The sequence below is a fragment of the Bidens hawaiensis genome, unplaced genomic scaffold (assembly GCF_021521415.1).
Source record: "Bidens hawaiensis isolate Kalapana, Puna unplaced genomic scaffold, B.hawaiensis_p1.1 tig00020115_1, whole genome shotgun sequence".
Taxonomy (NCBI): Eukaryota; Viridiplantae; Streptophyta; class Magnoliopsida; order Asterales; family Asteraceae; genus Bidens; species Bidens hawaiensis.
The window spans coordinates 41,293-50,572 of record NW_027493057.1 but is presented as its reverse complement, the minus strand read 5'-3'; the positions used below and the strand labels follow the sequence as shown (position 1 = coordinate 50,572).

The 9,280-nt window shown below is 34.4% G+C and overlaps 1 pseudogene across 1 annotated transcript; it reads right to left on the bottom strand.

The window, feature by feature from the left end:
• Nucleotides 1–766: 766 nt before the first annotated feature.
• Nucleotides 767–6,728, bottom strand: LOC143559901 (uncharacterized; annotated as a pseudogene). Its single transcript, XR_013140018.1, has 16 exons — nt 6,615–6,728; nt 6,449–6,493; nt 6,330–6,370; nt 6,104–6,185; nt 5,666–5,710; nt 5,500–5,556; nt 5,323–5,382; nt 5,119–5,246; nt 3,575–3,794; nt 2,392–2,458; nt 2,212–2,282; nt 2,037–2,126; nt 1,484–1,621; nt 1,350–1,439; nt 1,154–1,259; nt 767–1,040 (listed from the first exon to the last, which is right to left on the bottom strand). The product of XR_013140018.1 is annotated as an uncharacterized LOC143559901 (transcript).
• Nucleotides 6,729–9,280: the final 2,552 nt, after the last annotated feature.

The following is a 9,280-nucleotide window of genomic DNA, read 5'->3' as shown; positions in this document are numbered from 1 at the left end:
GATGCCTTAAGTCGTAATGAGCATGAAAAACCCAAAAGGGTTCGAGCTTTGCGCCTAGAACTTCAAATTGATCTCTTTGAGAAAATTAAATCCGCGCAAACTCAAGCGATAAAAGAAAACCAAATCTCCGATGAAAAACGCAATGGCACCATTGACTCGTTAGTCAAAGGTGATGACGGTATCCTTAGACTCGGCAATAGGATTTGGGTACCAATCGTTGGAGGTTTGTGTGAGAAAATCTTGAACGAAGCTCACAAGTCGAAATACATGATACATCCCGGAAGTGATAAAATGTACCACAACCTAAAGGCAAACTATTGGTGGAATGGAATGAAAAGGGATGTTGCTTCGCATGTTGCGAAATGTTTGACTTGTTTGAAAGTCAAGGCTGAACATCAAAGACCTTCAAGATTGCTAGCAACCCGAACTTCCCGTATGGAATTGGGAGTTGATTACTATGGATTTCATTACCAAACTCCCGAAGAAGACTCGACAACAAAATGCAATATGGGTAATTGTGGATCGATTGACAAAATCCGCACACTTTATACCCATCAATGAGTCGTATTCTATGGATAGATTAGCGCGTATCTATGTAAACACCATTGTCGCTTTGCATGGAGTACCACTGTCTATAATATCTGATCGAGACAGTTGTTTTACGTCTCATTTCTGGAAAAGCTTCCAACAAGCTCTCGGTACAAAGTTGAACCTTAGCACTGCTTAAATTGATTTGTAAATTGTGTCAAATGCATTGGTCACTAAATCTGAAAACATCCACAAAAAGGAAAACATAAATAGAACACAAACAAATACAAAAGGCCTTCACAAGAGACCTTAAACCACATGTGACAAAAAAATGGCACAAGAACTAACATTGGAAATATAAATTTTAGGATTTCAGGCCCATCAGTAATAAGCAATTTGTAGATATCATGAAGCGCTTTCGGTGGAGTTATAAGCAGCATCAGCCGCAGAGGTGTCCATATCGTTCAAACCTAACTCCTCGTTTTGTTCCCAACTCCTCTCGTATTCCTCAACTGTGTAATACACCATAACCATTAATATTAATTTTTACATCCATAAATATTATGCAAGTGGCGAGATTTGTAATTAACTAGACTTTTGTGGGTTTTTAAAAAAACAAACGTACTTGTTAACTGATGATCGTCTTTAATATCATCACAAGCTGGAGCAACGAAAGAGTTTGCCAGTGCATCATCCATGATCAAGGTCCACGGTTCTTCAAGACTCAAAAGCTAAAAGAACATTAAAAAAAAACAATTTCATTTTATTTTTCAATTAATACGATAGTTATATTAAAAAACAATAGCACTGCAAATGAATACCTTAGTAAGCCTAGTTCTGAAGTCCAGCCACTTGTTTTTTCGGCCCTCTTCTAAACTATCTCCAAAAGTAAACCCGTGCACTCTCAAGAGCTATAATGCACAAAACAATTTGATTATACAAAACCGAAACTAACATGTTTTGTGTAATCTTTATATTAATTACCTTCACTTATCTTTGTAATCAAACCTTCAACAGTTGTAACGATACCTCCTAAAGTGCCACTTGTTAACTCCAAATCTATTTCGGGAATTATTACACTAGCAGTATCCGACTGACCAAAAAACAAAATTAGAATTTTAGATGCTATAAACAACTTACTCGATTGCAGCTAGGGGTTTGCATAGGTCGGTTGTCAAACATAAACCGAAAAATCAGTTTTTGAAAACTGTTTGGTTTTGGTTTTTTCGGTTTTACCATTTGGGCAGGGAAAAAAATGACCCAAAGTAATGAATTTGGGCTTAAATCTTTGTGTTGACTAATGGTTAACTGATTATTATATATTTGGGTTACACTATTTATTGAACTCTTATAGATTACTGAACATCTAAAACTAAAAATAAAAATCTATACACCCAGTTCAGTTTTTTGGGCTGAAAATTAAAATCACAATCGAACCGAAAATTCGGTTTTCACGAACCAAAACCGCCAGTTTAGTTTGAGTTTGACTTTTTCGGTTTCATGCATACCTTTATCACATCACGACTCAAGTCAATTGTGTTTTTAACGGAAACAGAAACTTTCTTCCCCTTAGCAGGAATGGCGCCACCTGGCTTTAACTGTAAAAAGTAGAATATTCTATGAGAATATGCTACCTAAAAGGGTATCATAAAATAATACGACTTTAAAATTTCATACACGAACCTCAGAATTACGGTAGCCACAAGCATCACAAGTGGATGCCATGACAATTACTTCTTGAAAGTAAGGGATTTCTAAATAAAGTTAAGGTAACCATATTCTGAAATTGTGGTAGGATGATGTCATCACTATAATTATAAGTGCTTCATTTTGTAATAAATGATGATAAGAAAAAAAGGATACTTGTGAGGAACATCCGAGTCTCGCAGCTTACAGCACAAGCACCACACGTTGATGGAAAAGTCATCACCTGTTAAAAAGAATAATATTAAAGGAAAAGAAAAATGATACCTTTAAATTCATATCAATGACTTCTGGAAAGTTACAGGGTGTTTAACTGCTGTGGATTTGTGTTCTTTAGTTAAACGAACAAACATGAATATATGCCTCAATCGTTCATTTATTCAAATTCGTTTACGTTTGTTCCTTTACGCTCACTTATGTTTATTTAAGTTTGTTCGTTTACATTCATTATTATATTCATTAAAGTATGTAGGCCCATTACAACCTAATCTAGTTTTGATAATTTTTCTAAGCCCAACACATTGTCGTCCACATTTAACTTTTTACTAGTTTTAGCTCAGTTATGTTCGTTCATCTATTTTCAACTATGTTCACTCGTTTAAGTCCCTGAGCCGTTTGTCTATGTTGTTAATGGCGAACGTAAACGAACATGAACAAGTTAATTTTCTTAAAGAACAAGCACAAGACAATCACGATCGCTTAATTATTTGTGTTTGACTATTTGTTCAATTAAAGTTAAATGAGCAAACTAACATGAGCATGCTCCGTTCGGTTCTTTTAGTATCAACTGTAAAATTAATTAGTCAATTAACTTTTTATTTATTAATATACATATTGTAATAATCAGAATCACTTTATCTAAATGCCTAGGTCTGCAAATGTCCCAAACATTCAGTGAAGCGTTCGACAGGGAAGCTTGTATATATTTGTTAATATAATGATCAAACAATCATGAACAAAAAAAATTGTTCATTTAGTTAAACGAGCAAGTCAACAAACATGAACACGTCTAGTTTGTTCATTATGTTCGTGACCATTCGTTTACATTCATTTATGTTGTTCGCATTTATTTTTAACTGGTTTTAGCTTAGTTATGCCCGTTCATCTATTTTCAGCTATGTTCATTCCTTTACATTTGTGAACCGTTTGTTTATATTGTCAACAAATGAACACAAACACGTTATTTTTCTTAACAAACAAGAACAAAAACAAGAAAACCATGTTCGCTTAATTGTCCGTGCTCAATAGTTTGTTCGATTAAAGTTAAACAAACGAACGTGAACATGCTCCGTTTGTATTCATTAAGTTTGTTTACAAGCCTACAAATGCGCCCTTAATGTACCTCTTCTGGTGCAGTATATCGAAACAAAGCTTCAGCAAATTCCGAGCTACTGCCTTGGGCTATGGCTCGGCGACCCGCAACCGCTCCAACTGACCCATGTGGGTCAACACTTGCTTCTGATGCTTGTGTCGGGTCAAAAGCATAACCCAATGATGCATCTTGCTCACGAGTTCGTTCATAAAACTCTATACTCAGTGATGGATCTAAAGGTGGGGCAAACCTGTGGTAAAAATGTAGGCTATCTTTAATAGAATATAAAGTGAAAACTTTGACCCGTGACGGATAAATTTGGGTTGCAATTATTTTCCCTAATGGGTCAAGTTAGATAACTGTCAAGAAATGAATACGAGTTGAACAGGTCCAAACTTACCAAATGTATATATAAAACCTTCTAAATCGACTTATTAGTAAAAGAGTTCTTGTAAGGATGTTTAAAAAGGTCAATTAGTTATAAAGTTCATCAAAGAAAAAAAAATGTTTGCATGCCCAACCAAGCCCATGTAACATTTTACTTATCTAGACAGTGGCGGAACTTGAACATTTACACTGGAGAGGCTGAAAATCTTTGAGAAAAAATAAGTTCTTACACATAAAAAACCCAACCTTTTTTTCACCGAAATTAAGTGCACATGCTTGATTTTTGGATTTCAATTTCGTATGATGAAATGGAAAACCAATGGCGAAATAGCGATAGCATTTTAAATTGAATTTTTAAAGTAGAAAACCGATGGTTGCAAGCTCATTCATTCCCTAATTCTAGATTGAGTTGGTCTGGGCTTGGGGGACAAGAAAAACCCGCAACAATAATCAAGCATAATAGGCTAATACCTAGCTCTAAGCCCAAAGTTGGGGGTGGGAGTGAAGATTTTGTCCTTGGATCTAGACCCATGACCAACACACCAGCCACGCTAGAAGCATAAACAAGCCAAGCCCGCTCGTGTGCTACTCGAGATCGACTAGCTAAAAGCTCAAATTCAAATCAATCCGAGAATAAACGAGCTCGAGCATAAAAATAAGCTCGTTTAACAAAAAAACCCGGGCTGGCTCACAAACCTAATCGACCCTATCATTTACATGAAACTTTTATTCAATATACTAAATATAGGGATAACTTCATAAAATTGAAACTTCATAATTTTATTTATATATTTATATAATACCTATTATTATTATTATTATTATTTATTATATATAATATATAAAGTTATGATGAAAATAATTAAATAGTATATATTATGTAAAATGTTACGGGGATTTATAATTAAAAACAAGTATATATAAGTTGTTTATAGATCAAAATGAAACGAGCTCAAGCCTAACAAGCTCAAGCTCGGCTGGTTTGGACCACGTCTTGTAGAAATCTGAAGATGAAATCAAAGGAAACGATTTTAACTGATCCTTACAAAGTGCAGCACAAATAAAAGAATCATATGAATGTTCCCACTAACTTCAACCACACGTGCCTAGCTAAAATATAATAGAATATAGGATTCAATAACTTTCTTCACAAAGCAAAGAAAGTAAATTATAAAATGTTAACTTACGGTTTCTCTACAAAACTGTTGCCAGCAGGATCATCAAGAATGAAAGTAAAAGACGAACTTCCTGTTGCGCATGCTTTTAATTTTATTATAAATTGGTCTATTGCCTCAGCTGTTTGGGGATCCACTTTCTAGAAGCATAAAAAAACATGTCAAAAGATTTAAATAAGAGCATTCTAGAAGTATGACTTGTAAATGAATATCTACCTTTCTCTCTTCTTGAAGGGCTTGTAATTCTTCACAAGCTCTTAATAATATCCCTTCTACCTGAGAAATATAAAACACATTTTATTGTTTGACTCACTATTATGCATAGAATAATCAACTTTGCTGCTACTAAACCCAATACTTGATAACTAGAAAAAAAAAGTATGCAAAACATACAGTTGATAAAGATCCACGTTGTGCTTCAGGAGGTATCTCAAAGTCCAGTTGCGGAATCTACAAACATTGACGACTTTACATATGAGTATATTTATAAATATTACAAATAATTTGAAAAAATAAAAGCTTCTTAGAATTATATGAAAGTTAGTTCCATGTGAAGTACCTTGATTGTGGCAGTCTCAGATTTGACTACTTGTCGATTAAGCATCTGCATTTGGACAAGAAATATTTACTATAATGTTTTAATGAATGCATTTATTCCCTGTGTACTTCTTTTAAACAAATCATAGTCTGCCCCATTTGATTAAGGGAAAACTTCAGGCCCCCTCAAAACTTGATATAATATATTAATATCATCATACTTACTAAATAAGAAATCGTATAATCAAATTCGTCAATTCTTAAATTTATGACATTTATACCCTTCCGTTAAAACTTGCATTAGAATATATAAGAGTTTAGAGTGTAAGGAAAAAAGTAGCGTATAATGGATATTAATTTATTTGGTTGGGTATATATGATATTATACAAGTTTTGAAGGTAACATTCAACTGCGTGCAAACAAAAGGGAATTTATTTCATATACTTGAGTTCTCTCTACCTTTTGATCACCTAATGAAAACTCCAGACGGTAACGTGACCCTCGAGGCTGTATCTCACCAGCAAACTGCACCTCGTTATTCCTAATAAAATAAAAAACTAAATAGTTTCAAACGAAGCATCAAGTAAAAAAAAAAAAAAAAACCATAACCGAAAAGGCAGTTAAGAGAAGGCAAAAATATTATGATAATATGAATTCTTGAAATTCTCAAAAAAAAAAAGATTACCTCTCATTACAGTGAGAGCATTCAAAGGCTGACAACAAGATCTGCATTTAGAATAGCTGCAATGAGAAATTATTATTATTATTACAAGTACGAAGGAAAAGTGAAGTATAAGTGTTTACCTTTCTAAAATGTGGAATGAATGTCAACAAAAATCTAGTAGTGCCCTGGCAGGCAATAAGTATTAGTGAAAGTGAAAACTGATTGATAATATAATATAATCCAACCCAAAGTAATAATAGAAATTATAACCCTAATTAATAATATTATTGAATCGAGAGAGTATACGTTTTGATGGCAACGCATACAGAGGCTTTCGACCTGGTAGACAGGGGCATTATCGTCATCCGTAGAAATAGCTTCAACTACAGACCTAACGTCCATGATCGATGATGTATTATTATTATTATTATTATTATTTGTATTTGTATATTTCGTTTGCACTCTGGCGCAACAGATGATGATGATGATGGAGAAGAAGATATAAAAAAAAGTGTTTTAACCTAAAATATATTCTATTCTATTTTAGTCTCCAACTTTACAAAATAACCCCCCCCCCCCCCCCCTCCTCATCTAATTCAATTTCTTTTTCTCCTTTTTTTTTTTTTCAAATTCATGTAGTTCTTCTTTTGTTAAGAATAGTAACAAGTTTTTGTCAAGACAAAACAATACATGGAAAAAACGTCTAGAGATCATGTATGTTGATATTGCAATTGCCACCCATAATAAAAAATGATGACACAGTTAATGCTTGTGACTTTGAAACCAAGCGTACGTGTAATTCGAACAAACCTCTCACATTTACATTTTTAATGCTACAACGTCCAAACAAGCTAACCTCATTGTTTCGTCATATTTTAAAATATCATTGTTAGGCATCAATCGAATGATATTTAGTGGTGTTTCCAAGCCCAAATATCACCCCAAACCATCCAAATATGTCAGAGAGAAGTTCAAAACGAGTTAGGATTTATAATAGCCCTTTTATACCTAAAAACACTTGTTAGTTCCCGTCAAATATTAGCACCCGCATAAGCTACGTTGGGCCTCGTTTCCCTACGCCCAAAAAATTGAGTTGAAAAGGTCAACGCTCCATTTCTCGTTTCCCTACATCGGGTCTCAGTATTCACTGGTTTGTTCTCATTTCAACTCCACTACTTGTATAACTCACTTAGGCTTAAGTCTCCACATTGGATAGCTTCCATTTACTCTACGATCTTCTCGAGACTTCATCTCGTGCTTGTACAAGTCCCAATTTAGCATCTTGAATGTTCAATGATCTGCAACATATAAGCACGTATGAAGTACAACTGTTCGCAAATAAACTAAATAAAAACCATAAAATACTGCAAATATATTAATGTGCTTAAAACTACACATATTATTACTCAAATTTTCCCTTGTTTTATGGACGATAATTGCAAATTTCATAAAACTAGACACTTATGTGTACTATTTGTGAAATTCCAACTTTGAGAGTTAAATTTGTAAGAATTATAAAAATTGAAGATTACATTATTTTTATAAAGCTGGGAGGTTTGAACAACAAGCAAACAAGGCATGGGAGATGGTGTATGACAACCTTTTCCTTGCCTAGTTGCAAACAATTTGATTTTGATGGAAAATATTACAAATAGGTCAATATGGCCTTGCCAAGACAGATATGGCCATGCTAAAACATAAGTGTTGCCAAATATAAGCGTGACCATACCAAAATATAAGTATGGCGGAAAGATAGAAGCAGGGCCTGTCGCAATAGAAGTATGGCCATGTTTATGCTTTTCTATATAAATCACCATCACTCTTCAGAAAAGGGGATACACAATTTCCCATAGGAGTTCCAGGGAGCTCGAACCCAGTGTTTCAAGTCCTGGTCGATAATCAAAGATGAACTAAATAAATAACTCTCTTTTATATTAATCAAAAAATATAACTCAAAAAATTGATACTCTCAAACCATAACTTGGTTTGACTTTTGATGAACCCTAACTTGGTTGCATCAACTTCTTGACAACCCCAAATTGGTTGTCTCTGTTTATAATGTTAACTCAAGTTAGCTAACAAGAAACCTAATAACCCTAATTTGGTTATAGGCAACCCATTAATAACTCCTTTTAGTTATTGGGTTGGGTCGTACACTCGTCACTCGAGTCAAACAACAATTGAGCCAACAATCAACCCCCTCCTCATTTTTGTATATGACTCACCCCCTAATTTCCTACTCAAAATTGACAGGTCTTCAGCTTCATGATTGTCATCCTTTTCTTCATTCTCCCGAGACTTTCTTTATCTCTTGTAATGTTCTTTGGGTTCCACTTCACTTGAAGAAACATTTGCTTCGTTTGATCATTACTTGCCTTCCCTTGGGCTTGAATCTCTTTCTTGATTGCGCTTATAATTTTTTGAACACTCTTCTTTGGACTTTGAATTTTTGAACCTGGATCTTTGATTGGAATCTGACTCCTAACCGACTTGTCTTCTTTCAGTCCAATTCTTTAAAGATCCTGACCTGTAAAATTCTTATTCCAATGCTACCTCGTATACAAGGACTTGTTATCTTGAGATCAATCTTATACAATCTATTCTTGGTCCTTGTCACCTTTGTCAAAAGCTTACATATATAATCTTTAATGGTTAGGAAATCGTGTTTCATGTGAATCTCGCATCCACATTCCGTTGCTTGACAAAGAATTATGATAATGGCATATTGCATTGTAGGCTCGGGATATAGTAGAAATCGATTAACAGGCGTTGCTCCCTGTTTTTCCCTTCAATTAAAACTGACCCATTTTCCTGAATATCAATAAAAGATTCGTCTCCAAACTTCACCTTTCCCGTGACACATTCATTCAACTCATAAAAAACCCTTTTTACCCGTCATGTGATTCGATGTTCTGTTGTCGAGATACCAAACACCTTTCTCCATCGGTCTGGTTTCGAAATGCTTTGGAAAC